At 33.0% G+C, this 27,905-nt stretch overlaps 1 protein-coding gene and 1 non-coding gene across 5 annotated transcripts in view; one reads left to right on the forward strand and one right to left on the reverse strand.

The window, feature by feature from the left end:
- Positions 1–27,905, reverse strand: part of SGCD (sarcoglycan delta) — a 1,459,164-nt gene that overhangs the window by 1,197,154 nt on the left and 234,105 nt on the right. The window lies entirely within an intron of this gene.
- On the forward strand, positions 24,461–24,566 carry LOC141510589 (U6 spliceosomal RNA). Its single transcript, XR_012475045.1, has one exon. It is a non-coding gene; the product is annotated as a U6 spliceosomal RNA (small nuclear RNA).

Here is a 27,905-nt window from a genome sequence, read left to right on the forward strand (position 1 = left end):
TCCTATGTTCCTTCCACCCATCAGAGCTCCCTCTATATTATCTTGAATTGTCCCTACCTTTTACCATCTTGCTTTCCCCTGATCTTGGTTCATTGGTTATTCTCTTTGATTAAACATACCAGAAGCAGATCATACCTTCTGATGGACAAAGATATAATAAGAATATGGTAGGTTTCCATTTGGTCAAAGATACAATAAGCAGATAGGCTTCCATTTTGTAGGAAGTCTGGCTCTTTAGCCTCACTCAGAACTGTGTAATCTGTGATTTAGAGCAATGTCAATAAATGTGCTTGTTAATCTAATTCTGTTTTGCTCTTTCTTAAGACCAAAACCCTGGTAAACATTTGTCTCTGATTAGGACAAACTGTGACTTTAATGTTTTTTTTTTCTTGATTAGCACAAACATTTATTTTCAACAGGTCAAAACTTAATGAGGACTTCTCCTCATTTTGGGGGCTACCCCTCACAAGTAATATAACAATTTCTGGATCAGCAAACAAGAGACTAAAGTTCACATTCCAGTAGGACCATGTAAAACTTTAGGCAATTTACATAATATCTCTCAAATTCCAATAACCCATCTAAAATTGAGAAACTGAATTTAAATGATCTATATGATTTATTCTTCTAAAACTCATTAAATCTATAAGCATCATGAGTCCCCTAAGGCAGGGACAATGATAAGCACTCAGATAGATGTTAACTGAGAGATTGGTTTCTTTTATCAGTGTATATAGAATATTATCATTAATTATAATTTCTATTTATTGTATAACTAAAAGAAATTTCTAAGGAAATATTTAACTTTGAAGTTCACTAACCTAGATACTTAGAAAACAAAATAAAACCTACTTATGTTCTTAAAAAACTTTAAAACTATTTTTAGAAAATTATTTTTATTAGCCATTAGACAAGCAATTCAGCAATATAGTATCATTTTAATACCCCTAGTAAAATTTGTAGACCTAAGGGCCTTGCATCTGAAAGGGTATTTCCATGCAAATTTAAATTTTCACAGATGGCATGCAACATTAAACATGAATGGAAACTAGATTTATGATGAAGAAATTGCTAATGTGATTGTTTAGAAAATTGAAAAGCAAATATGTATGTAAATGTAGATATACATGTATTTATTTATATAAACAGAATGCATACTTAAGTATGAATGTATATATATATTCATGTTTAAATATTTTTTAGCAAATAGATTTCTTACACCCCCCCCATTCCTACTAAAGAAAAATAGTCTTGGTATCTACAAAACATATGGAATAAAGTAATTATTCTTATATGGAATTAGGCTGTAGTATCCTCCCAGGTTATGTACTGCTAATGTGAATTTGTTTTATTTTTAGTTTCACCAGTACTTCTTTGTTACCCAATATAACAGGAAAATCAACCTTGTTTTAAAGGGCTGACACTTTATACTGTATAGTTGCTTCTTTGGCATAGTTACACTTAATTGGTGAAGATCAATAACCCATGGCTATGTGAGGTATAGAATTGGATTACCAAGAATGGGAGAGAGTAGAGCTCTTCAGTCTCTGCAGGCTCTTCAGGTCCTTCAGTAACAGAGACAGAGAGAGATGGGGGGTTGGGGTAGGGAGAGAAAGACACTCAGAGACAGAGAGACAGAGACAAAAACAAAGACACCACAGAGACAAAGAGATATAAAGACAGAGACAGAGAGATAGAGACAAAAAGAAGGAAGAAGCAGAAGAAGAAAAAAGAAGAAGAAAGGAAGAAATGGAGAAGGAGAAGAGAAGGAAGTAAAGGTGAAGAAAAAACAAAAAAGGAGAAGAAGGAAGAATAGAAGAAGAAGAAGAACAACAACAACAACAAGGAAGAAGAAGAAGAAGAAAGGAGAAAGGAGAAGAAAGATGAGGAAGAAGAAGGAAGAAGATGAAGAAGATGATGAAGAATGCTCAACTGATAAATAGTCAAAGGATATTGAATAGACAATTTTCAAATGAAGAAATTAAAGCTACATATAATCGTATGAAAAAATGTTCCAAATCATTATTGATTAGAGAAATGCAAATTAAAACAACTATGAAGTATCATCTCACACCTGTCAGATTGGCTAAGATGACAAAAAGGAAAAATGATTAATGTTGGAGAGGTTGTGGGAGGATCGAGACATTAATGCATTGCTGATACAGCTGTGAACCATTCTGGAGAGCAATATGGAACTATGCCCCAAAAGCAATAAAACTGTACCCTTTGACCCAGAAATTCCAATTCTAGGCATATAACCAAAAGAAATGATAAAAAATGGGAAAAGTCCCACATGTTCCAAAATATTCAGAGCAGCTCTTTTTGTAATGGCAAAGAAAGAGAAATTGAGTGTATATCCATTGGGGAATAGTTAAACAAGTTATGGTATATGAATATTATGGAATATTATTGTTTTATTAAGAAAACATAAATAGTTGGACTCTAGAGAAACATGGAATGACTTACAGATTCTGATGCTGAGTGAAAGGAGCAGAACCAAGAGAACAATGTACACATTAACAACAACATTGTGAGATGATCAACCCTGATGGATGCAGCTGCTCTCAGCAGTTCAGAGACCTAGGACAACCCTATTAGACCAGCTATGAACAATGCTATCCCCATCCAGAAAAAGAAAAAGAAAACAAAATGAAATGAAACAAAGCAAAACAAAACAAAAAGCCTTCAGAATCTGATGAACATGACATTCACTTTTTAATAATAGTTACTCTTACATATTTCTTTCCCTAATTCTTCATATTGAAAGAATTTGGAATTCAAATTGAATTTATTAAAAAGTGTTTTAACTGGGAGAAAAATAAAACACCAATGAAAAAATCATAACTGCTTAGAGAGACAAACAGCTATTAAAATAACTCTGAGATACCACTTCAACCTCTCATATTGACTGATATACATAAAAGGAAAATGACAAATGTTGAAGGAGATGTGGAAAATTAGGACCACTAATACAGTGTTGATGTACATGTGAACCAGTCCAACCATAATGAAGAACAATTGGGAACTCTGGTCAAAGGGTTATAAAAGTGTAACTCTTTGATCTAACAATATCACTACTGGATCTGTATCCCATAGAGATGGAGATAATGAAGAAGAAGAAAGAAGAAGAAGAAGAAAGGAAGAAGGAAAAGGAAGAGGGAGAAGAGGATAAGGAGTAGGGGGAAGGAGAGGAAAGGAGAGAAGGAAAGGTAGAAAATGCCAATGCAGTTTTACATTACCAATTTGCTAAGGCAATAAGATTATGGGAAGAAGCCAACATGAGAGGAATTTCCCCTTGAGTGAGATCTGGAACTTTCTTAGCTGACCTGAGTTAATACACTCCTGAAGGGAGAATTCCTTCACTCTTTATTGTCTGGCATAGTTCTCTTTTGACTCATGGTTATTAATTTTGGGTTCACAAAGATTAAGTCAGAGAAGCATAAACTCTGTCTGGCAGACTCAACCAAGCTGTAAGTCCTTTGATTAAAGTCCCAGTGAAAAATATCATGCTCAATATCTAGCCTAGCTAAGTTAGAAAAAAGTTCATCACTAGAAAGTTGACCACCAAATAGCAAATTTTGGCCACAGTAACTCATAAAAATTGTCTGTGAGACTAAAAATTCAGTGTAGTATTTGAACTTCATCATCAAAGCAAATAGCTATGAACTAGTTTAAATGAAGTGTTTTCACCAAAGGTGAAATAAAGATATTGTAGAGATATTATAGTCATTAAGGTAAAAACATTAAAAGTTTATAGGAAAGAAGGGAGAAGACAAACTATATTATACAGCAGGAGTTATCAGTACATTTTGTATTAATATCAATGGAACAGACTAGACAAAGGAGATATCTAAAAAATGTAACTCAACAACTCAGGAGTCCATTAAACCAGAAAACATACATTACTTGCAAAATAACTCACTATTCAATTAAAAAAGAAACCAAAATCTAGTAGTAATGTTAATGGAAAAACTGCAAAATAGCCTGGCAGACGTTTGAACTGGACCAAATTTTGTAGCATATATCATGATAAAAATCTAAATTGACACAAGACATTTATATTAAAGACCATACCATAAAAATTAGAAGCAGATTATATAACTTAAACAGCTTTGGCTATGAGTCCTTATTAACAAAAATACATGTTATTGTTTATTTAACATCAAAGTTCCTTCATAGGATGACTAAGACATAATTTTTGATTTTTTATTTAATTTTTATTTTCAGTTCTATATTGTTACCCTCCTTACTGCCCCCTCCATCACCCATTGAGAAGGGAATAAATACAAAGCCCATTATACATATAAGGACATGCAAAACATTTTTTGTATTAGCTATGTGGTTGGGGGGAGCAAGGAGGAAATACTGGAAAAAATGCTTCAATCTGCCTCTGAGTCCATTGGTGATCTAATGGTAGATAGCATTTTAAATTATGAGTCCTTTAGAGTTGTGATACACTGGTCCAAATATGTGGATCATTGTATTGATCAATCACTAAATTACAGATGATTTGTTTTTATATTCCTGCCACTTTGTAGATCATTCTGATTCTGCTTTCTCTAATATTGTATCAGTTTATATATCAGTTTTTCTGAAACCATCCCTTTCATCATTTTTTTACAGCACAATAGTATTTCATCATGTCCATATATCACTTGTCCAGTTGTCTTTCAATTTATGTACTCTCCTTCGTTTTCAAGACTTTGCTTACCACAAAGAACTGTTATATTTATTTATCTTTCAGTCATTTGCGTTTCTCTTATATCTCCTTGAGAAATATATTTATTGATGTCAATACTAGTCAAAGGTTATGTATAATTTTAAAGCCCTTGGGCATAGTTCTAAATTGTTCTATAGGTTGGTTGAACTAATTTATAACTTCACCGGAGTGTCATAGTTCACTTAGTTTTCCACATCCCCATGAGCATTTGTTATTTTCATTTTCTGTCATCTTGTCCAATCTAATGGAAATAACTATTTCATAGTTGTTTTACTGTAATTTTTATATACATTTTTTATATAACCATTCTTTTATATAACCATTTTTTATATAACCATTGGTAATTTTATTTTCTTCCTCTGACAACTGCCTGGTAATGTCCTTTAACCATTAATCAATTGGAGAATGGCTTCTATTTTTATAAATTTTGTAAAGTTCTCATATATTTAAGAAATGAAAACTTTAGCAGAGAATCTTTCTACAAAAATACTTTCTCAGTTTCATGCTTTTATTCTAATGTTGACTGCAATGGCTTTGTACCAAAAAGAAAAGTTCTTCAACCATATGCACGAAATTGTAAATCACTTCACTAATAAGAGAAATTAAAATCAAACCCTACAAATGGACAAAGATGACAGTGTTGGAGAGATGCTGTGACTTAGAAGGTCTTAGTGGAGTTATATATTAAACAATATTTTGAAATCATTTTAAAACTTTGCAAGTAAAACTAAAATGTTCATATTTTTTGCCTAAGAGATTCCAAAATAAGGCTCAAATCTTGTTATCAACAAGAAGAAAGTCTTCAAAGACAATCACACATTTATATCAGTACTTTTTCAGGATAGTAAATAATTGGAAACAAAGTAGATGTCCATGAATGTAAGGGAACATTATTATACTGGAAGAAATAACAAAATAAGATCAGTTTAGAGATGCATAGAAAACTTCTTATCATCTAAAGTAAGGTGAAGTAAGCATAGTTTAAAAAGCATATTGCACAATGACTAAAAAATGTAAATCAAAGAATACCTAAGAAATGAGATGATATTACAAAATTGCAAAGTGTGAATATGATTGCAATGATGTGATATGAGACAGCCTCCCCATTCTTTTACAGAGGCCTTTTTGAGACATTTTAAATGAACTTAATAGTTTTCCTGTTTTTCTCATTTCTTTCCTTTAAATGTGATGACTTTCTGGGGAGGAAGAAAGAGCTGAAATAAATTTTGATGAACTTAAAAATAAACTATAGTAATAAATTCTTTCTTAAAAGAATGTAATAATGATGACATTTATAAGCTGTGAAATTAAGTAAACAATATTCCTCAGGGTCAGGGCCAAGATGTAAAGTCAGCATTTTTATTAGCTTCTCAAAAACATGCCTTGACAACTTAAAAAAATGCACCAAATTGAATTCTGGGTAGGAAATACAATGAAAAATTCCAGAGAGTCATTTTTTTCCCCTAACCCAGACCTGTTTAGGAAAAAAGAAAGATAGGTTTGCAGACACTGGGGAAGAGACAGTTCAGGAAAGTGATATGGTGGAATCAAGAGTAGACCAACACCCAAGAACAGTAAGGGAACTGAACACCTGATCAGAAAGAGATTCCATTAGAAGTCCCTATTAGAACCGGGAACAGAAACAGATGCCACCTGATGGCTCTCTCATCCATTAATCAGTTCCACATCAGAGAAGTGTGGTCTTAGGCACAAGGCAGTACGGATCCTACCTTGGTAAGGACCAATGTGATCCTACCTTGGTAAGGACCAATGTGCAAATCAGTAGGGCAGGAATCTTATATTTCTCTGAATGACATTACTCTGAAAGTACTGAAAATTTACTGAGCTATGAAAACAGTAGCAGAATATAAAACAGAGTTTCATATTAGACTAACCCCACCCCCACTACAGATTTGAACAAAGCCAAACTCTAACATAAAATCTACACCCATGAAATAGACTGGAAAAAATAGCATAAAGAAGAACCAGACTGGAAAAATAGCATAAAGAAGAACCAGTTATTGTGGTGAAGAAAAGCTCAAGCTACAAACACAGAAGAAATGACCTGAAAATACCTACAAGTTGCAAAAGGAAAGGGAAAAAAACCATGCAAATTGATCACAAGTCAAACAACATTTCCTAGAAGACCTAAAGAAAGAGATTAAGACAGAACAAATTTTTTTAAATAAGTTGGATAGAAGAAAGAATTGGGAAAATAAATAATAGTTATGCAAGAAAATGATGGAAAGAAAATAAACAGCATAATAAAAAGATGCCTCAAAATGCATCTTTACCCAACAGGGAAACAGAAAAGGAAGGGACAAAGATAAAGAAAGATAAGAAGGAGAAAAGAATATGGAAGGTGGTGTTTCTTTAGAAACATGACAGAATAAAAATTCAAAAAGATTCACAGGTAAGGATATTGGGCCAAATATGATAAAATTAAATTAAATTAAAAAACAGGGATGAATTTAAATGTTACCTATGGATTCAAATAATTAATTTCACATGTTGTAGATGGTCAAGGGTTGTTATCATTTGATAGAACATAGTCCCATATCTGGAACATACATACTAATTGTTTTAAATCCCCTCCCCTGCTACTAAGTTGCTAAGTTTTACAATATGCGACATAAGTGCCACTGAATACCCTGAGGCATATGTTAACTCCATACATTCATAAAGAGCTATTAGTTTCTTCTCCTTGAAATTACTTTGTTCCAACGTTTATGTGCATGCAAGCTTCTTGAGGGCAGGGTTTTTTTTCTTCATTTATGTCTTCCCAGTCTAGCATAATGGTGTGGAAAAAGTAGGCATTTAATGAGTAATTATTAAATTAAAAATCGACTAGGGAGACCATCATTCCATTGTATTCGTCATGAGTCCAACATGTCCAGAGAAGTAGTATTTTCATATCTGAACTCCAGTTCTTAGATCTACATTTTAGGAAAGATGTTAAAGTAAGCTGTAGGGTGTCCAGAGAAGGGTAATCAGGATAATGAGAGTAGCACAGAATATGATTATATGCCATGTGAAGATCATACAAAGGAAATGGGGACATTGAACCTGTTGAAGAGAATATTTAATGTGAATGTGATTGGGTCTCTTAGTATTTAATTTAGATGAGGGATTAAATTTTATCTAATACTAGAGAATAAAATTAGGCATACATATTAGGTACTTAATTTGTCATGAGAAAAATTTTGTCTTGCCATAAGGAAGAACATTCCTAAAAATTAGCTAAGTAGCACATTTTCCATTGCTGAACCTAATAAAGTACAGACTGCCATGTTGTAGATACTATTTGTATTAAAGTATGAGGTGGACAATTACATGCATCCAAATGTACAGTGAGCTATGCTGGTATATAATGGGTGCCCTTCATTGGAATTGTTTTAGAAAAAAAGCAGTTTAACGACCATTTATTGGGAATGTTATAGAAGGAATTCTTATTCAGATATGAGTAAGATGAAATGAATGCTGTGATGCATTTCAGCTAAAAGATTTTGTGAAAAGATACCAATAGTAATGAGCCTATGATTTCAATATCATTAACTCGTTATTGAGGGGACTACTCACAAGGCAACTCAGTACCTTCTCTCCAACTTATAATGTTAAGAGTATTGCATAGACTCCCAAGAAATTGAATGACAACTTCAGGGTGATAAATTCACTAGTATCAAATAAGATATGAAGCCATTTTCTGGGCTTCAAGTATAGCTCCCTAGCCATTTTTCAAAATTGTTTCCCTTATCTACAAATGAACAGAAATAATGTCTGCAAATAATAAACAATGCATAAAGTTCAATTTTGAACACTTTAAAAAATTAAATTGTCAGTTCAGTAAAATTAGTGTGATAAAAGGTTTCAAGGGACACACAACCCTCATTTTCCTCTCAAAAATAACAAAATAAAAAAGGGCAAAAAAATACAAAATGTCAAAGTAGAAGAAATGTACAAACAATAAATTAGTTAGAATAGTATGATAATTGCAACTCTTATCAATGTAATAGATATTATTTATATACATATTTAAAAGGAAATTTAAAATAGTAGTAGTATAAGTTGTACAATACTTATCATGGGCAAATAACATTGTAAAATTCAAAAATTAACCCTGGGCAAGAGAGAGGAGAATAAAAAGAAGGGGGAGGGGGAAGATAAGGAAAGGAGGAAGGAAAATTAGAATTAAAGTACTGAAACAATGGAATCGAAATTCAATTGAAACAGGAAATTATTGAAATATAAACAATGAAAATATACTTTTAAATTGACGAACTAATGAATGAAAGATTTAGAAAGGACTTTAAAGGCACTTAGTCCAAGCCATAACTGAACAAAAATTCCCTAAAATTCCATATTATTGGCAAGTATGGCAAAATGCACTTGTCTTTGTGGAACCCATTTCCTTTTTATGTTATCTCTAACTTTTTAGGCAGTGTTTTATTTTTCTCCAATTACATATAAAAACAATTTTTAACAATTTTTTTAAATCCAAATTCTTTTCCTTTCTCCCCTTCCTCTTCCCTGAGGTGGTAAATAATCAATATAGGTTATACAATACAATCCTATAAAACAAAGTGAAAATAGTATGGTTTAGTCTGCATTCAAATGCCATCAGTTCTTTCTCTTGAGAAAGGATAGCATTTTTCAACATTAATTCTTTGTGATTGTCTTGAATCTTTGTATTGCTGAGACTAAGAATTGTTAGGTGAAATTTCATTTTATGACATTGGTGAAACTGTGTATAATGTTCTCCAGGTTCTGCTGACTTCACCCTGCCTCAGTTCATAGATCTTGCCAGGTTCCCCCCCCCCCATCATTTCCTATAGCACAATAACAATCCATAAAAATCATATATCACAACTTGTAAAGCCATTCCCAATTTCCAATCTTTGGAAACATCTCTGGATGACATTACTTTGAATCCCTTCAGTTCCCAATTCTTTGCCAGCATACAAAAAAGGGCTACTATAAATACCCTAGTCCTTTTTCCTATTTGTAAAAATCTCTTTGGGATACAGACTTTGTAGTGGTGTGCAGAGTTTTATGGCCTATGGATATAATTCCAAATTGATCTCCAAAATAATTTGCCTCTAATATTTAGGAAACTTCCCCTTTACACTTGATACTAAATCTAAATCTATCCTTTCTGGAACATCTATCCATCTTCCTACTCCTTTCCTTGGAGCCAAGCAAAAAAGATCAAATCCTTCTTTTACCATGACAGACCTTCAAATATTTAAAATTACTTTTATGAAGTTTCTTTTCCCCTACTGGTTAAACATACTTATCTCCCTTAACCAATACTCATAACACAAATGTCTGGATTCCTACCCAATGTGGTAACTCTCTTCTGAATATGCTCCAACTTAATATATCTTTTTAAAACAATATGCTATGCAAAATCAAAGTACCATTGATATTTTCTCTGACATGGAAGCAGAAAAATCACACAGCCTCCCCTAAAAGACATTATATCCCTCCTGATGCAAATTAAAATGATTATTTTATGTGTTTTGAAGTAATATGGGAGGAGTGGAACTTTAACTCATATTATTGATTATTTGCAGTAAAATAAAATGTCTTCTTTTTCATGTAAAGGCAAGGTCTATGCATTTAACATTTGTTCAGTTTACATTTTTCACATAAAATAAGGCTTTAAATTAATCTCATTTATGGTTTATAGGTCAATTTGATAAGATTATTGTCTCAGTACCTCCAAGTGTCTCATCAAACAAACAAAAAACCTTAAACTGCATGGATTTCTTTAAGCACTATTGCCTGGTCTACTCTACTGGAATCCTTGTGCCCACTTAAGAACCATAAGACCCAAGAACCATAAATTATTCATTTTAGGAGCTGATCACTCAATCACTTTCAAATCCACTTGTTGAAACTATGATCTTGCTTACATTTTTCCATCTTTTACACAAGGACCTCATGAAAGAATTTCTTTAATGCTTGAAAAAGTATAAATGAGACATATGCAAATTTAATTTATGAGATGCTTCACTTAATGTTAAAGATAAATCAAGAAAATAAAATTTTGTATGCTGAAATTTGAATAAAATTAGATAATTTGCAAAAATAATAATAGAGGGGGCAACTAGGTGGTATACAAGATAGAACTCTGACCAAGGAGTCAGGAAGATCTGAGTCAAATCCGGCCTCAGACACTTAATAATTACCTAGCTGTGTGACCATGGTCTAGTCACTTAAGCCCACTGCATTGCACAAAGCAAAACAAAAAGAATAAGTATTCTATTGTTTTGGATGATAAATAAAGATATTCATTTAGAAATGAAAGAAATTATATTAAAGATTTTTATTAGTTTTGTATTTAAAAATAATTTAAATAAGCTTGAAATAAAATAACTGAAGTGGTAAATAAAATAAAGGGATTTTTGAAAGAATAATAACACAGAAACTAATTAAAATAGCTGTAAATATCAAATTAGCAATGTAAAAAGGAATCATAGGTGGCATGAAAATCAAGAAAATTCTACAACTATTCACAGTGCTCTAAGAAATGACTTTGAAAACTTGCAAGAAAAGAAAAGGATGAATATTCACAAATAATAAAGTAATATAAAATGCCACAACTGACAAAATAAGAAATGGATTGTCTAAAACTGTCAATCTCAAAAAGAAAACGCAGAAAATAATAACTAGCATTTATATATGAACTTTTAGCTTATGACTTTACCCTGTATAATGCTTTCGGGTTTATAAAGTTTATATATACATATACAAACATATATGTATATGTATATGTATATACATATATATGGGTGTTTGTATGTATTTGTATACATATATGTATATATGTTGTTCACATATACTGAGTTTATAAAGTGCCATGCGTATCATATATGAGGCTATATAGATATATAGGTATATGTATATGGATGTGTATGTGCATGAATGTGTATATATGTATAAATAGATAGAGAGATATATAAATATATGGATATAAAATTTGATCCTTGCAAAAATATTGTTTATGGACAAGAATCAATATTTCTATTCTATTTTGTTTATTTTTTTCTCAATTTCATGCAATTTTTTTGACATTAAACATACCTACTCTCTGTTCTCTTGAGAAGGCAAGCAATTTTATGTAGAAGTCATAGAAAACATGTCAATATAAACCATTTTCCAAAAGAAAAAAAGAAAAAGGAAAAAAAGAAGCTTCAATTTGCATTCAAATACCATCGGTTCTTTCTCTGGAGGTGAATAGCATTTTTCATCACAATTCCTTTGGAACTGTCCTGATTATTGTATTCCTCAGAATTTCTAAGTTATTCATAGTTGATCATCATGCAATATTGCTGATACTTCAAAATGTTCTCCTGGTTCATCTCATCTTATTCTACCTCAGTTCCTGTAAATCATTCTAGGCTTTTCTGAAACTGCCCTGCTTATAGCACAATTATATACCATAACTTGATCTGCCATTTCCCAATTGATGGGCATCTCCTTAATTTCCAATTCTTTGCACTAGAAGAGAACTACTATAATTATTTTTGAACATCAAAGAATTTTTCCTTTTTCTTTGCTCCATTTGGAATATAGCCCTAGTTGTGATATTGATAGATAAAAGGGCATGCACAGTTTTATAGCACTTTGGATATAATATCAAATGGTTCTCCAGATGATTAGATCAGTTCATAACTCTCCAAAAAGCATATTAGTTTCTCAGTTTTCTAACATCCATTCCAATATTTATCATTTTCTTTTTCTGTAATATTGGATAGATGTGAGGTAGCTTAGAGTTGCTTAATTTTTATTTCTCTAATCAATGATGATATAATTTTTTTATTTCCTTAGATTGCTTTGAATTTTTCTTCTTAAAACTGCCAAGATGGCAGCATGAAGGAATTTCCAGAAACTCCCTTCCAAAACTCCAAAAGCGTAAAATTTTGATTCTAACCATATTTGGGGGGGGGGGGGAAGAACCCACAGAAAGACTAAGTGAAGCAATTTTCCAGCACAAAACAACTTGGTAGATCCACAGGAAAGGTCTGTTCCACCAAAACCAGGGTTGGAAAAAAGCCACAGTTCTGTCCAGGCCCCAGCCATGCTGTGTTAGAGCAAACCAGCTTCAACCTTCCAGGAACACAGTGCCTGGGTCTTTAGGGGCACTGGCTCAATGGCAGCAGGAACAGTTTCCATACCTCTTGGCCTGGGGATCATAAGGCTTGACATGGAGGGTCATTTGGAGAACTCTGCCCTACCAGAGTGAACAGAGTCCAGGCCAGCACCAAACTTAGGACAGCCCCAGGAACCTGGGAATTCACTGAGCAGCTGCTTTCAGAATGCTCCATCCACAGAGGGTAAGGAGGATAGGGAAAGATTGCAGACATCTCCCTACTATCCCTGTGGAAAGACTCTGCTTCTTTAACCATACTCAGACCTACGTCACACTCAGGGGCCCCATACTCCCATAGAGAAGCAGGGACCCTCCTCCCAGTTCCAGAGAAAAGGGGTCATCCACCGACAAGAGCACAAGGCAGGGGAGGAATCATAACATCTCACAAGACATTGGAAGAATTAAGGTCTCTGAGAAGTATACCAAAAACCACCAAAAGCTTTGAATTTACAGTAAATCAGGTCATAGTCTGAGGAAATGAACAAATAACAGAAAAAAAAATAATCTGACTATAGAAAATTACTTAGATCCCATGGAGGGTCAAAACATATCCCCAGAAGGTGACAAAGACAAAATTTGTATATCCAAAACATGAGAATTAGTCTCAGGTTAAGAAAGAGCTCCAAAAAGTCTTTGAAAAGCAAGTAAGGGACACAGAGGAAAAATTGGAAGAGAAATGAGAGCAATGCAAGAAAATCATAAAAACCAAATCAGTAACTTGATGAAGGAGATTAAAAAAACACTGAAGAAAATAACATGAGACATACCAATTAAGGTCTAATGGAAAAAGCAATCCAAAAGATCAATAAGGAGAAGAATGCCTTAAAAAGCAGAACTGGCCAGTAGAAAAAGGAGATGTGAAGAAAATTTCTCCTTCAAACATAGAATGGAGCTAAAGGAAGCTGATGATTTTGTGAGAAATCAAGAAACAATAAAACAAAAACCAAAAGAATGACAAGCTAGAAGAAAATGTGAAATATCTCACTGGAAAAACAACTTTCCTGGAAAACAGATCCAGAAGAGATAATTTAAAAATTATTGGGCTATCTGAACTTTATTATGAGGAAAAGTGCCTTGACTTTTTTTTTTCAAGAAATAATCCAAGGGCAGCTAGGTGGCACAGTGGATAGAGCACGGGTCCTGTAGTCAGGAGTACCTGAGTTCAAATCTGGCCTTAGACACTTAATAATTACCTAGCTGTGTGGTCTTGGGCAAGCCACTTAACCCCAATCACCTTGCAAAAATACCCTTCAAAACAACAACAACAATAAAAGAAATTATCCAGGAAAATTGTACTGAGATCTTATAAACAAAAGGTATAATAAAAATTGAGGTAATCTACTAATCAAATCCTAAAAGAGTCCCCTCCCCCCCAAAATCTCCCAGGAATATTATGGTGAAATTCCAGAATGCCCAAGTCAATGAAAAAATACTCCAAGGAGCCAGAAACAAACAATTCAATTACTGTAGCACTACAGTAAGGGTTACACAAGATTTGGCAGCATCTACATTAAGGGCTCATAGGTCTTAGAATATGATATTCCAGAAGACAAAAGTGTTTGGATTACAAATGAGAATCAACTACCCAACAAAACTGAACAACTTCTTTCAGGACAAAAGATGACCTTTCAAAGATATAGGGGATTATCTAACTTTTCTATTGAAACAAAAAGAAGTGAACAAAAAAGATTAATCTTCAAGTACAGAGCTCAAGTGAAGCATAGAGAGGGTGGACAGGAAGGACTAATTATGAGAGATTGAATGATGCTGGATTGTGTGTATTCCTGTATGAGAAGAAGATACTGAAAACTCATATGAACCTTTTCATTTATAAAAGCAGTTAGAAGGAGAATAGATAGACAAAGCACAGTAGGGAACTGAATATAATGGTATAATATAGTATAAAGTTGGATTCAATGGATGAAAAAGAAGTGTACTGAAGAAAGAGAAAGGAGAGGTAGAATAGAATAAGATATTTTATGTAAAAGAGTCAAGAAAAAGCTTTTGCAATGTAGTAGAAGAGAGGGGAAAGTGAGGGGGAATGAGTGAGCCTTCATTCTTCTCAGAAATGGCTCAGAGAGGAAATAGCATACATATTCAATAGGGTATCCTACCCTAGAGGACAAAAGGAGAGGAAAGGGCTAGGGGATAGGAGAAGGGGGGAAAGGGATGGGAGAAGGGGGACAGGATGAGATGAGAGGGGTTGTAGGTGACAGAAGAGAGGGAAGATAATAGGAGATGGTAATCAGATTCAACACACTTCTGAGAAGAGACGGGGCAAAAGGGGAGAGAGAATAGAATAAATGGTAGTGGGGAGGAATAGAATGGAGGGAAATAAAGTTAACAATAGCATTTGTGGGAAAAATATTGAAGCAACTTCCATGATAGATTTATCATAAAGAATTCAATCCATCCCAGAGACAGAGCCAATGATATCTGAACACAGATTGAAGTACATTTTTTTTTCCTCCTCTCAATTCATTTCTCTTGAGTTTTCTCTCTCTTGTTCGGGAAAGGGAAGCTTATGTTTACTTTCACAATAAGATTATTGTAGTAATATAAAAATAAATGAAGAAATCATTTTTAAAAACTGTTGAGCAGAAATAGAACACTGCACTTATTATGATCAATTATGATGGACTTAGCTCATCTTAGCAATTCAGTGACCAAGGTGAGTTCTAAAAGTCTTGTGACAGAAAATAACATCCATATCTGAATTTAGACAGAAGCATGTTATTTTCATTTTATAAATGTTGTTCAATAGACTTTTTCTTTTCCTCACTTTTTCCTTTAGTTCTTAATCTTCTTTCACATCATGACTAAAATAGCAATATGTTAAAGATTATTATACATCCATAATCAATATCAGATTACAAACTACCATGTGGAGAAAGGAAAAAAAGAGAGGGAAGTACAAAAATGTAAAACTCAAAATCTTACCAAAAGAAGGTCAAAAACTATCTTTGTATTTAATTTAAAAATTAAAATAAGTTTCAAAAAAATAAAATTGCATGTTCATAACTTTTGATCATTTATCAGTTGGAGAATGGTTCCTAGTCTTATAGATTTGATTCAATTCTCTATATATTTGAGAAATGCAGTATTTATCTAGGAAACTTTTAAAAACTTTTCCCCCAGTTTCCTGGTTTTCTTATAAGTTTGGCTCCATTGGTTTTGTTTGGGCAATACCATTTTGAATTTGAGATAATAAAAATTATCTCATTTATATAATTAACTCATTTATATCTAGTAATGAGTTATCTTGTTTGACCATAAGCTCTTCCTTCATCCATAGATCAACAAGTAAAATTTTCCATACTCCTTTAATTTGCTTATGATAGACATTTTTAAAAACACTGTACCCATTTTGAACTTCTCTCACTATATAGTGTGAGTTGCTGATCTATACATAGTTACAGCCAGACAGCTTTCCAGATTCCCCAAAAATTTCTGTCAAATAGTGACTTTGCATTCAGCAAATATTAGATTTCTATGGTAATTTACTTCTATTTTGTATCTATCTCAGTTATTCCATTGATTCAACACTCTATTTTTTTAGTCAGTACTAGTTTATTTTGATGATTTATCACTTTGTAATATGGTTTGATATCTGGTGATGCTATAGAAATTTCTTTCATTTTTTTCATTGATTCCCTTAGTATTCTTGAATTTTTTATCATTTTTAGCTTCATATGATAAGACATTGACAGTATAGTATAGGACTAAATAAGTAGATTAATTTAGGTAGAATTATCATTTTTGTTATATTGGCTTGACCTAATCATGAACAATTAATATTTTCTCAATTGTTTAAATCTGACTTTTTGTAATATGCTTTATATAACTTATTTTTTTTATTTATTCACAGTTCAGTTTGAGACACTTTTTAAAGTTATTTGGAAGAACATTTCAGAAATGTCAGGTGAGTTCCTGCATGTACTCTTCCATCTTGGTTCTGTCCATCCCCATTCCCAGTAATGTCATTTTAAATATAAAGAAATTGCAGATTAGAAAAATTAAGTAACTTGAGATCAGTCATGAAAAATAATTCCAAAGGCATGATTTTTAAGTCGTATTTTTTCCTTTCTACTGTGTATTCCTCTCGTTCAATTGTACCTGGCCTCTATTTGGGGCCCATTGCCCACAAAACACCTGAAAGATTCATAAGTGAATGCTTCCAAATATTCAAAGTACCAGTATTTGGCATTTTAAAAAATGTTTCATCACACTATTTCTAAGTATGAGAAAATAAGGTACTATGTTCTTCTAATAAATTTCAAAATGCTAAGGCTGCAAAATAAAATTATGAGCCAATGCAATCAATTAAATGCAATGCCAAAATATGCAGCAACACAAATATCTATGATGCAAATATAGTAACATGACAACAAAACTAGCTTTAGAGCTAGATTAAAAGAATGATTGCAAGGACAGATACCATCATATAACAGACAGAATTGGACTTGCATTTAGAAAAACCATCTTCATACTATCATCTTAGACATTTAATTGCTATATGACTGGGGCAAGACACTGAATCATTGAGACTCATTTTCCTTATTTATAAAATGAAGTTAGGTTTTATGATCTCTAGGGCCTCTTTCATTTCTAAATCTATGATATGATTAATATAAGGAAAATAAATCTCATCATTTTAACCAGAAAAGTTTTAAAATATGATTATCTTGGGGTGGCTAGGTGACGCAGTAGATAAAGCACCAACCCTGGAGTCAGAAGTACCTGGGTTCAAATCCCGTCTCAAACACTTAATAATTACCTTGCTGTTTGGCCTTGGGCAAGCTATTTAACCACATTTGCTTTGCAAAAACCTAAAAAAATATGATTATCTTGGTCTAGCAGAATATATATAATTCTCTCTTTTTGGTAGGGGGAGAGAAAAGTGCTAGAGAAGCAAAAAGTTACATACTTTCAGTGATAGTTATCTTTGCTTAATTGTTATTCTTACAAAGGAAGATTCAGTTCTAGGGTAGGAGTGGAGAAGCCATATATATTTACATATATATGTATAGGCATACACACACACACACACACACACACATATATATATATGTATATATATATATATATATATATATATATATATATACATAATTAGACTGTGTAAAAGGGTTCTGAAACATGTAGAGAGTGACTGTACATCTCCCTGTGTGAAGACATTAAGCAAACCAACATCCTACTTGTAAGAAATTTCTGATGACTGGAATCCAACTGCCTTGGAGAGATGGTGTTACATGCTTGAACATTCTTCAAATAGTTCCAAGTGAATAATTATAGTGATTAAAAGGTAGATCTTTGTTTAATTTGACAGTCATTCAAAAATAGGCCTTCCACCTATAGCTACTTTCTCTTTGTTGAAGCCCTCTTGGGCAAATTAAATGAGTTCTCTCACACTGACCAGTGAAGGAAGTGAAATCTATAACTTTATGATTTCCAAAATTCTAGAGGTTACCTCTGTAACCCAATTTTTGAAAGATCATATTTATGGACAGTGCAGAATCGGTGCTCCTAAGGCATGAAGAGAATGGAACTGCCCTTATTATCCAAGCACTGTAAAATTTAGGATGGCAGGCATTTCAGCACTGATACCCCACTGAGCAAAGAGTGACATTCAAAACTGACTCCAGCCCTTTGTCACTGAAGGAAGAACTCATCCAGCAGCAGTGCTGCTTTGAGATACAAACTTGGAATGTATACTCTGAAGGAACTGAAATAAGTAGTATACAGAAGTAGTATAGGGAAAGTGTAGGGCCAAAGTATTGGGAGAAATATTTGCATTTGTTTTTGATATAATTTTTGAAGTAAATATTCTTTTTATATAAAGTCTCTCAATATTAAGTTGTGAAATGGGACTAGAACACCAACTACTGACCCTGAAATAATGGAAGAGAGCAGAACACATCTGGTTTAGCTCAAGATAATAAAGATGGGATACTCTCCTCCAAAACCTGAGGGTCACCATGGAGGCAAAAATGTACAAAATCTTGTTCTGGGAGCATGATTCAGAATATATTTGCAACAAATGGAGAAACAAAAGGCATAAATGAAACATCTTTTTTATCATGTATGTTTTTGTATTTCTGTGTTTTGAAAAGGCTTTCAACAAAATATATCATTCATTAATTTTTAAAACAATAGGTTCAGAAGGGGTTTTTTTCCTACTTGAATAACTAAAAAATGTTTAAAAATAAATAAATTTAAGATTTGCCAACAAAATTTCAAAAAGTTCTAATTGAATGTTTTTATAGTCAGAAACCCCAAATGTTATAAGAACCTCCAAAGTATTCTACATTCATAATAAGATCATATCTGACCACAGAAAGGAGGGAAAAGACAAGAAAAAATATGATCTGCACATATTTCAATATTTTTATTAGGTATGTCATATTTTCTACATGTGCATGTATTTCTCTTAAATTATCAAATTAATGAACACATATTAACATTTGTATATTACAGCATTAACTTATCAAGGGACTCAAGAGACCTATAGATAAACAGTTTCAAAATAATTAAGATAAAGAAGTAAAAGAAATTAAGAAATAAATGAATGGAGTGATATACTTTGTAAATGGATAGTTTGAAAAAATATTAAAATATCAATAGCTTCCAAATGAATTCATGCACTGCAATAGAAAAGGGTTTCTTCCTAAAAATGATAGATGTCAAGCTGAAATGGATCTCAAAAGGTCAGATAGTCCAAGTCATTTTACAGTTAAGGAAACAGAGGAGTAGAAAGCTTAAGTAAATTAGTATAGTATCAGAGTTAGAATTTGAACCCAGGTTTTTCCTTTTTTTTTTTTAGCACATACCCTTCCTACTATCCTCCACTGTCTCTACATTATGAGATAAGGCTATAACAATATTCATATGGAATGATATAGGCTTAAGAATATAACTTGGCTGCAGAATATTAAGAAATTGCTTGAGACATAGAAAGATTAAGTAACATTTCCCTGGGTCACAGAAAGAACAAGTGCTATAAGAGAGAATTGTATTCAGATTGTCCAAATTACCAGTCCCAAACTGTTCAAACTTTTACCTATGCTTCTGACTTCCCAGACATCCACTCCAGAAAATTCTTGTTCTGCAAGATAACTTTTTTCCCCTTACTACTTTTCACCCTGGAAAGTTCTTCCAGCTCTGTAGCCCCTCTTTCAATGGGTGAATTCCTACTAGAATTTCCATTTTAGGAAGTCTCCAAATTAGTTAAGCTCATTTCTCTTAGGTTTCACTCTGACCTTCTTGATTTATTTCTCAATTTTTCAGCCTTCTTTTATGGGTTGTCATCAGCATTAGAATATAAGTTCCCTGAGAGCAGGGCTATTGCTATTAGTGCTTGTATTTGCATTTCAGCACTTAGCATAGAGCCTGAAGCATAGCAAGCCCTTAATAAATACTATATTTATCTATCTGTACATAAACCAGAATATCATAAGGAAAATTAAAATTTAACTGATAAAGGTACTAACCATATTAAATGTAAAAATATCCTTAAAACATCAATAATAAAACAAGCAGATATAAAATTAAAAATATATATTTGGAAAAACATATTAAGCAAGCAATATAAACTATAGGATCATAGGAATTTTCACTTATAAGAAAGGTAGAATTTTTCTAGCTACTTTAATATATGTTACGTTTTTTTTAATGAGATGCAAGATTTAATTGTTACATGAAGTTTCTACAAAAGGAATCGTCTTTTACCAAAGGCAGCACTTTATCCCTCAACTGATAATCTACTTGAAGTGTCTCAGGAATTACAAAAATTAAGTGAATTATCCAGGTATACGCAGCCAATATGTGTTAGAAGTGTGATTAAAACACAGTTTTTTTACATCTAAGAAGTCAATGGTTATTCTCAAGGGAAAAAATGTGTTAAGATAAAAATATGAGTGACTTGAGCTTGAGACTTGTTCTAAGAAGCATTTGTGAACAAGACTACATATCAACAAGACAATAAATCCCTGTTCTTACCTAAAAGAATTAATTCTTTCAGCTATTTCCCCCCAGCTACAAGTCCCTTATTACATCATCTTTGCTCTCTGAGCCACTGCTCCCCCCATCTGTATGTCCTTAATTAAATCTATTCCATAATTTAAAAGCTCACCATCTCCTCAATTGAATTGCTTCTTCCTTTGGGAGACCAGTTCAATTTTGGGGAGTATAATCACCCAAATAAATGTCTTCTCTAAACTTAAAAAACAAATAAGAGGTCAATAGGTATTGTTTTTTTTCTAATTACAAGGCTAAATAAATCATTAGGGATTAAAAATATGGATGATTTACAGTCTACTTTCAATTTGGAATCAAAGGATCTGGCTCCAAGGAATTAACTGATAAAGTTCACAGAGGAGATTTACTAAACTTTGTCTGAAAGATCTGGGTTCAAATCCTATCTCTGAAATTTAGTCCTGAAATTATAAGACATGTAACTTTTTTATCTCTATTATCTCAACTGTAAAAATTACTATAATATTCTATATTACCTATTTCATAAAGCTACTTGATGTGAAACTCAAAGGTGAGTAATGCACATAAAGCAAATTATAAACATTATAGGGCTATATGAAAGACAGATATTTATTAGAATCATCATTAATTACTACTTGTATCTAAGGTCCTTGGGCAAATCACTTCAGATAATCTTGGCAATTTTTCCTATATTCTATAAAGAAAGGTGACTTCATGCCAATAGCTTTAACTATAAGATGCTTGAAAAACTGTTAGGAAAATTAGATTACAATTCTAATTAAAATATATATCTATATATCTATATCTATATATATCTATATCTATATCTATATCTATCTATCTATCTATCTATCTATCTATCTATCTATCTATATATTACATTTCAATTGGGTTGTGACCTATATTAACATTTTGAAAAAAAAGAAATAACATGTTTTAGTCAATTGAGGAAACAATCTTTGATAGATTTGACTTTTTTTTTTTTACTAAAAAGGAAATTTATCTGAAAGGAACAAATTCAGAAAGTTATATTTGTATTTTTTTGTATTTTTTAGGTTTTTGCAAGGCAATAGGTTTAAGTGGCTTGCCCAAGACCACATAGCTAGGTAATTTTTAAATGACTGAGGCCGGATTTGAACTCACTGACTCCAGTGCCAGTACTCTATCCACTGTACCACCTAGGCACCCCCGGAAAGATATATTTGAGATAAATATATCTGATAAAAATGCCATTGAGAATCTATATGGAACTGAAAAGTAGCTACAAGAGTAATATTCATTCTCTGCTGAAGTGCTCATAAGATATGAAAAGAACCTTTTTTGAATAAGGAAAAATAAAATGCTAAAAACTGCTTAAAAAACTATTCAAATTCTGTAATAATCAAAGGAAATGAAAATTAAAACCACTTAAAAATACTTCTACTCATTAAACTGGCAAAAAACACTTAAAATTGTGAAATTCAATATTGGTAGAACCCACAAATAAATTGTTGATAGTATTGTAGATTACTCCCCAAATAGCTTATATGAATCTAGTAATATGAGATATTAGAAACAAAAAGAATTATATCCTTTGATGCATATATTTAATTTAATCTCTAATGTCTTAACATATTAAATATGATAAAGGACTTAAATATACACAAATATTTGGGGTCATTTTCATTGTAGTAGTGAAAAAACTAAAAAATAACCCATGTGTACAGTTATTGGTGGTAAATGCCTGAAAAAACTTTAATGTTAGAATGTAAAAGATAGTTTCTTATATCCAAAAGCAACAGGAGTTGTCATTTCACAAGTTATTTGTTCATTCTCTATTTCTTTCTTTGGGGGGGTGGTTGTAAGGCAGTGGGGTTAAGTGACTTGCCCAAGATCACACAGGCAATTATTAAGCGTCTGAGGTCATTTTAAAACTCAGGTCTTCCTGATTACAGGGCCAGTGCTCTATCCACTGCACCACCTAGCTGCCTCTTCATGTTCTATTTCAGTGTCCATCATGGGTATTTTCAAAAAGACTACTTTGAAGATAATTACAATTTAAGTAGTTCTGTTGCAGAAAATAAGAAACCAGAAAAGTTATAAAATTATCCTGAACAATTTCTTCAAAAAAATAGTACAGAAAGGGTAGATGTAATAAGCAATGAAAAATATCACAAAAATGGCATTGATTTTATCTGAATGGACACGAAGTGACTAAAATGTGCAAATTATTTCTCAATCAGCTGCTTTAGAATGTCCAGATCATCAGTTTTATAGAACAAAAATCAAATTTCATACTTAATTAGAATAAAAACAAAAGGAATGCAATTAGGGAAATATGAACCTCATTTCTTTAGACACAATAGTGATACTTGAAAATGGGAAATAGGTAAAATAACAAACATCAACAAATGATATAACCATTTCATCATTATAGGGAACTCACATCAATATGAACATTGATTCATTTAATCTGAAATGCCATTAATGTAATGGAATCCTATATTATAAAAACAACCTATTTTGAATATACGAAAAATATTGAAAGATATACACTATGAACTATTTGAAGACTGTTTTCAATGTTATCCAGTCCCTTAATTCAAAAAGCTTGCAAACAAAGTGAGCTCAGTAGAATACGGCAAAAATACATTGAATGCAATGATATTTAAGAAAAAATAGTGCAAATAAGAACTTTATAAATATACTGGGTCCTACCCATACATAATTGACTAACTGGTTTAAAAAAGTCAGTGTTTTCCTAGATGTGTTGGGAAGAAAATAATAATATTAAGCAGAAGAGAAAGTGTAAGAAGAATTTTTACCTTTATCTTATATCAAAAAGTGTCTTATAGAATCACACTGGCCTGGTCTGAGGAATTGGAGAATGAGTAATGAAGTAACAGAGCTATGAGAAATGTCAGGAAAGAGCAAGGGAAGTGTCCCAATCACATCCTGTATCACTTGAGTGGAAAGACTCAGTAAAATAGCAAAAAAGAAAAGATGTATCACAAAATATTGAATGTAATTTGTGCCTTATGCCACCCTACATAGAGAGCATGCATCACTATCACCACTATTACACTCTATCCCATGCAGATTTATAGTGGATTATAATTCATTTATTTAGATAAATTACATAAGACAAAATCTGATTCCCTCTCATCTTTGCTTTCTATATATGACATTTTTGACAATGTTGCTTTAAGACACAGCTCATGTTCAATCAGTGTTCAAGGCTTAACAGTTCTGTTCATCTTATATGAATCAATTTACTCATTTGATTACTTCCTGAACTCTCATTGAATCCATGCATTCTGAATTGTATCCACACATTTTTTTCAGGGGTCCACTATCAAACATTCTTTATGCTTCTCTCAAATTAACTTGTTCCCTCCATAAAGAGAGTAGTTCTCTGGAAATATGCATTCTCCGATCAATCATAGATATGAATTCTCACATGTCATACCTAAAGCCCCGAACTTTCCTCCTATTGTCCACACTAAGTCTTTTAGAGTTTTCATACCTGTGGTCCTCTTTCCCTAGTTCTAATAGCATTTCTAATGGCAGACAAACTTATGGAGAAAGTCCTCTATTAGAAATATATTCCTGTATTTGTTTCAGTAGTGTATATACTAAAATTGGAATAATACCGAAAGGCTTAGCATGGCTCCTCTTCAAGGATGACATCACATTCATGAAAAGTTCCATATTTGTTTAGAATCAGCAGAGAGAAGCTAATGATGCTATCAAGAATCCACCAAATAAAATCAGAAGACTGAATAAATAAGAGAAAACATAAAAAAGGAAAGAAAAATCAAAATACTAATATCAAAAGTGAAAAGGATGAATTCACCACAAATGAAGAGGAAATTAAAGCAATAATCCAGGATATTTTCTTCAACTGTATGCTAATAAATGTATTCTTCAACTGTATGCCAATAAATTCAACAGTCTAAATGAAAGAAATGAATATTTACCAAAAAAATCAATTGCCCAGATTAACAGAAGAGGAAATAACATACTTAAATAACCCTATTTTAGAAATAAGAAATTAAACAAGTCATCAATGAATTCCCTTAGAAAAAAATCTTCAAGGTCAGATGGATTTACAAGAGAATACTACCAAATAATTAAAGAACAATCAATTTCATTACTATAGAAACTATTTGGAAAAATAGATGAAGGAGTTCTAGCAAATTCTTTTTATGACAAAAATGTGGTGCTCTTACCTAAACCAGGAAGAGCCAAAACAGACGAAGAAAATTATAGACAATTCCCCTAATGAATATTGATGCAAAATATTACATAAAATAAATGAGCAAATAGATCATAGAATTTTATCATCAGGATAATACACTATGACTAGGGATTTATGCCAAGAATGAAGCAAAAGTTCCAGACAAGAAAAACAAGGTAGAGGGGAGGGTGACAAGATGTCAGAATAAATGCAGGGATTCTTCCAAATTCTCCCTCAACACCTCCAGAGATCTTTAAATAATAAATCCAAACACATTTTTGAATGGCAGGACCCAGAAAAAGACAAAGGGAAATACTTTTCCAGGCCAAGACAACCTGGAAGTAAGGTGGGAAAGGTCTGTTGCACCAGGTTTAGAAAGGAGTACAGAGCAGCAGCAGCTACATTGTTGTAGATTGGCTCCTGCAATCCAGGAACTGGCAGCATTGGTAGTTTCCAGATCTTTCACCACAGATAATGCCAGGGAGAACTTGGAAGGTCAGCAGAAGTCTGTTGCACAATGGAGCACATTCAGACACAAGCCTCAACAGCAAAGACGGAGACTAAGGCTTACAGACCCAGCCCCAATGGACTAGGAGCAGACCATAGGCGTCACTTAATCATCATCAGCAGTTGCAATTGGTTCCAGAGCTCTTGGTCCATAGATGATGGCAAGGGGTCAAAAGGTGATTACAGGGCCAGCTAGGTAGCCCAGTGGATAAAGAACCGGCCCTGGAGTCAGGAGTACCTGGGTTCAAATCCTGTCTCAGACACTTTAATAATTACCTAGCTGTGTGGCCTTGGGCAAGCCACTTAACCCCATTTGCCTTGCAAAAAAAAACCTTAAAAAAAGGTGATTATAGGGGTATCTTTATTCTTATTGAGGCAGTCCCAGGTGCAGTTCAGGAAGAGGAGGCGCAGTGCTATGGTTGCACAGAAAGGAGTGCTTGTGATCACCCAAGACTAGAGCACAGGCAAGGAGAATAGTAAAAAACACTCTTTAAATCAAAAAGCCTTAGAAGACCTGAAAACTTCAGGTCCCTAATAATAACTCTGAATACAGCTTCAAAAATACCAAAAGCTTAGGACAAAGCACCTTATACCCTAGAAGGAGAGAGATAAAATCAAGCCACAGGTTGAGGAAAAGAGCAAACAATAGAAGAAAAAAATATACTATATAATGTTACTATGGTGATAAGGAAGAACAAAGCACACTCAGAAGAAGATAACAAAATGAAAACTCCAACACCCAAAGCCTCCAAGAAAAATGTGAACTATTCTTAGGTCTTGGAAGAGCTAAAAAAGGATTTTGAAAATCCAGTAAGGGAGGTAGAGGAAAAATTGAGAGAAGAAAAGGAAGTGATGTGGGGAAATCATGAAAATCAAGCCAGCAGCTTGGAGGAAAAGAAATAAAAATAACTGAAGAAAATAACATCTTAAAACATAAAGTGGGTCAAATGGAAAAAGAGATACAAAAAGTCAATGGGGAGAAGAATGTCTTAAAATGCAGAATTCATCGAATGTAAAAGGAGATATAAAAATTCAGTGAAGAAAATAATTCTTTAAATTTTAGAATTTAGACAAGGGAAGCTGATGACTTTGTAAGAAATCAAGAAAGAATAAAACAAAAAATAACAATGTAGAACTAGAAGACAGAAATCAAGAAAGAATAAAACAAAAAATAACAATGTAGAACTAGAAGACAATGTGAAATATCTCATTGAAAAATATTGACTGGGAAAAAAGATCTACAAGAGATCATTTAAAACTTACAGGACATCCTGAAAGCCATAAACAAAAAAGAGCTTAGATATTATCTTTCAAAAAATATTCAAGGGATTTCCTGTACTTCCTTGTGTTTCTTCCTTCTTTCCCTCTCACTTTTGGCTTCTTCTGAGCACTGGAGTGCCTGTTACTTCCGGCTATTGCATAAAGATGGTTAAGTTTAAGAACCATACCACCCACAACCAATCACAAAAGTGGTACAGAAGTGGCATCAAGAAACCCAAATCACAAAGATATAAGTCTTTGAAAAGGATTGACCTCATGTTTCTAAGAAATAAGTGCTTTGCCAAGAAACACAGCAAGAAGGGGCTGAAGAAGATGCAGAGCAACAATGTCAAAGCCATCTAGGCCAGAACAAAAGCCATTAAGGCCCTGAGCACCAAGACCTCCATGATCAACTTTCTCAGATCCAAGACACCCAAGGTCAGCGTCTGGTATACTGGTTAGCAGATTATCACCAAGCATCTAAGCCCTAGGGTCAGCACCAAATGGTCAGATCTGAGGATCATTAAGCCTGACTCAATGGTTGCCAGAACCACTAACCACAAACTGCCAAGCCCATCAACCCCAAGACCACCAAATCAACTGACTTCAAGGCTGCTAATTCTACTGACATGAACAGTAAGTCTGATCCGAAGGTTGCAAAGTCTACTTCCAAGGTCACCAAGTCTGATGCTAAGGTTGCTAAGCTGCTGAGACCAAATCCAGCAGTGCTGGAGCTAAAGCAACTTATCCCAAGTCATCAAAATAGATGCTTCAAGGAAAATCATCCCAGGAAAGGGATGATTATTCACTATTTTATACTAATAAAGGAAATGAGGAGTCATACAAAAATTATCAAGGAAAACTTCCCTGGCATTATAGAACCAGTAAATTAGAAATTGAAAGAATCCACCAATCACATCCTGAATGAGATCCCAAAATGAAAACTCCCAGAAATATTATAGCATAGTTTCAGAGCTCTCATTTCAAAAATAAAATATTGCAAGCAGTCAGAAAGAAACAATTAAATTATCATGGAATCACAGTCAGGA

This window comes from Macrotis lagotis, chromosome 1 (assembly GCF_037893015.1).
Source record: "Macrotis lagotis isolate mMagLag1 chromosome 1, bilby.v1.9.chrom.fasta, whole genome shotgun sequence".
Lineage (NCBI taxonomy): Eukaryota > Metazoa > Chordata > Mammalia > Peramelemorphia > Peramelidae > Macrotis > Macrotis lagotis.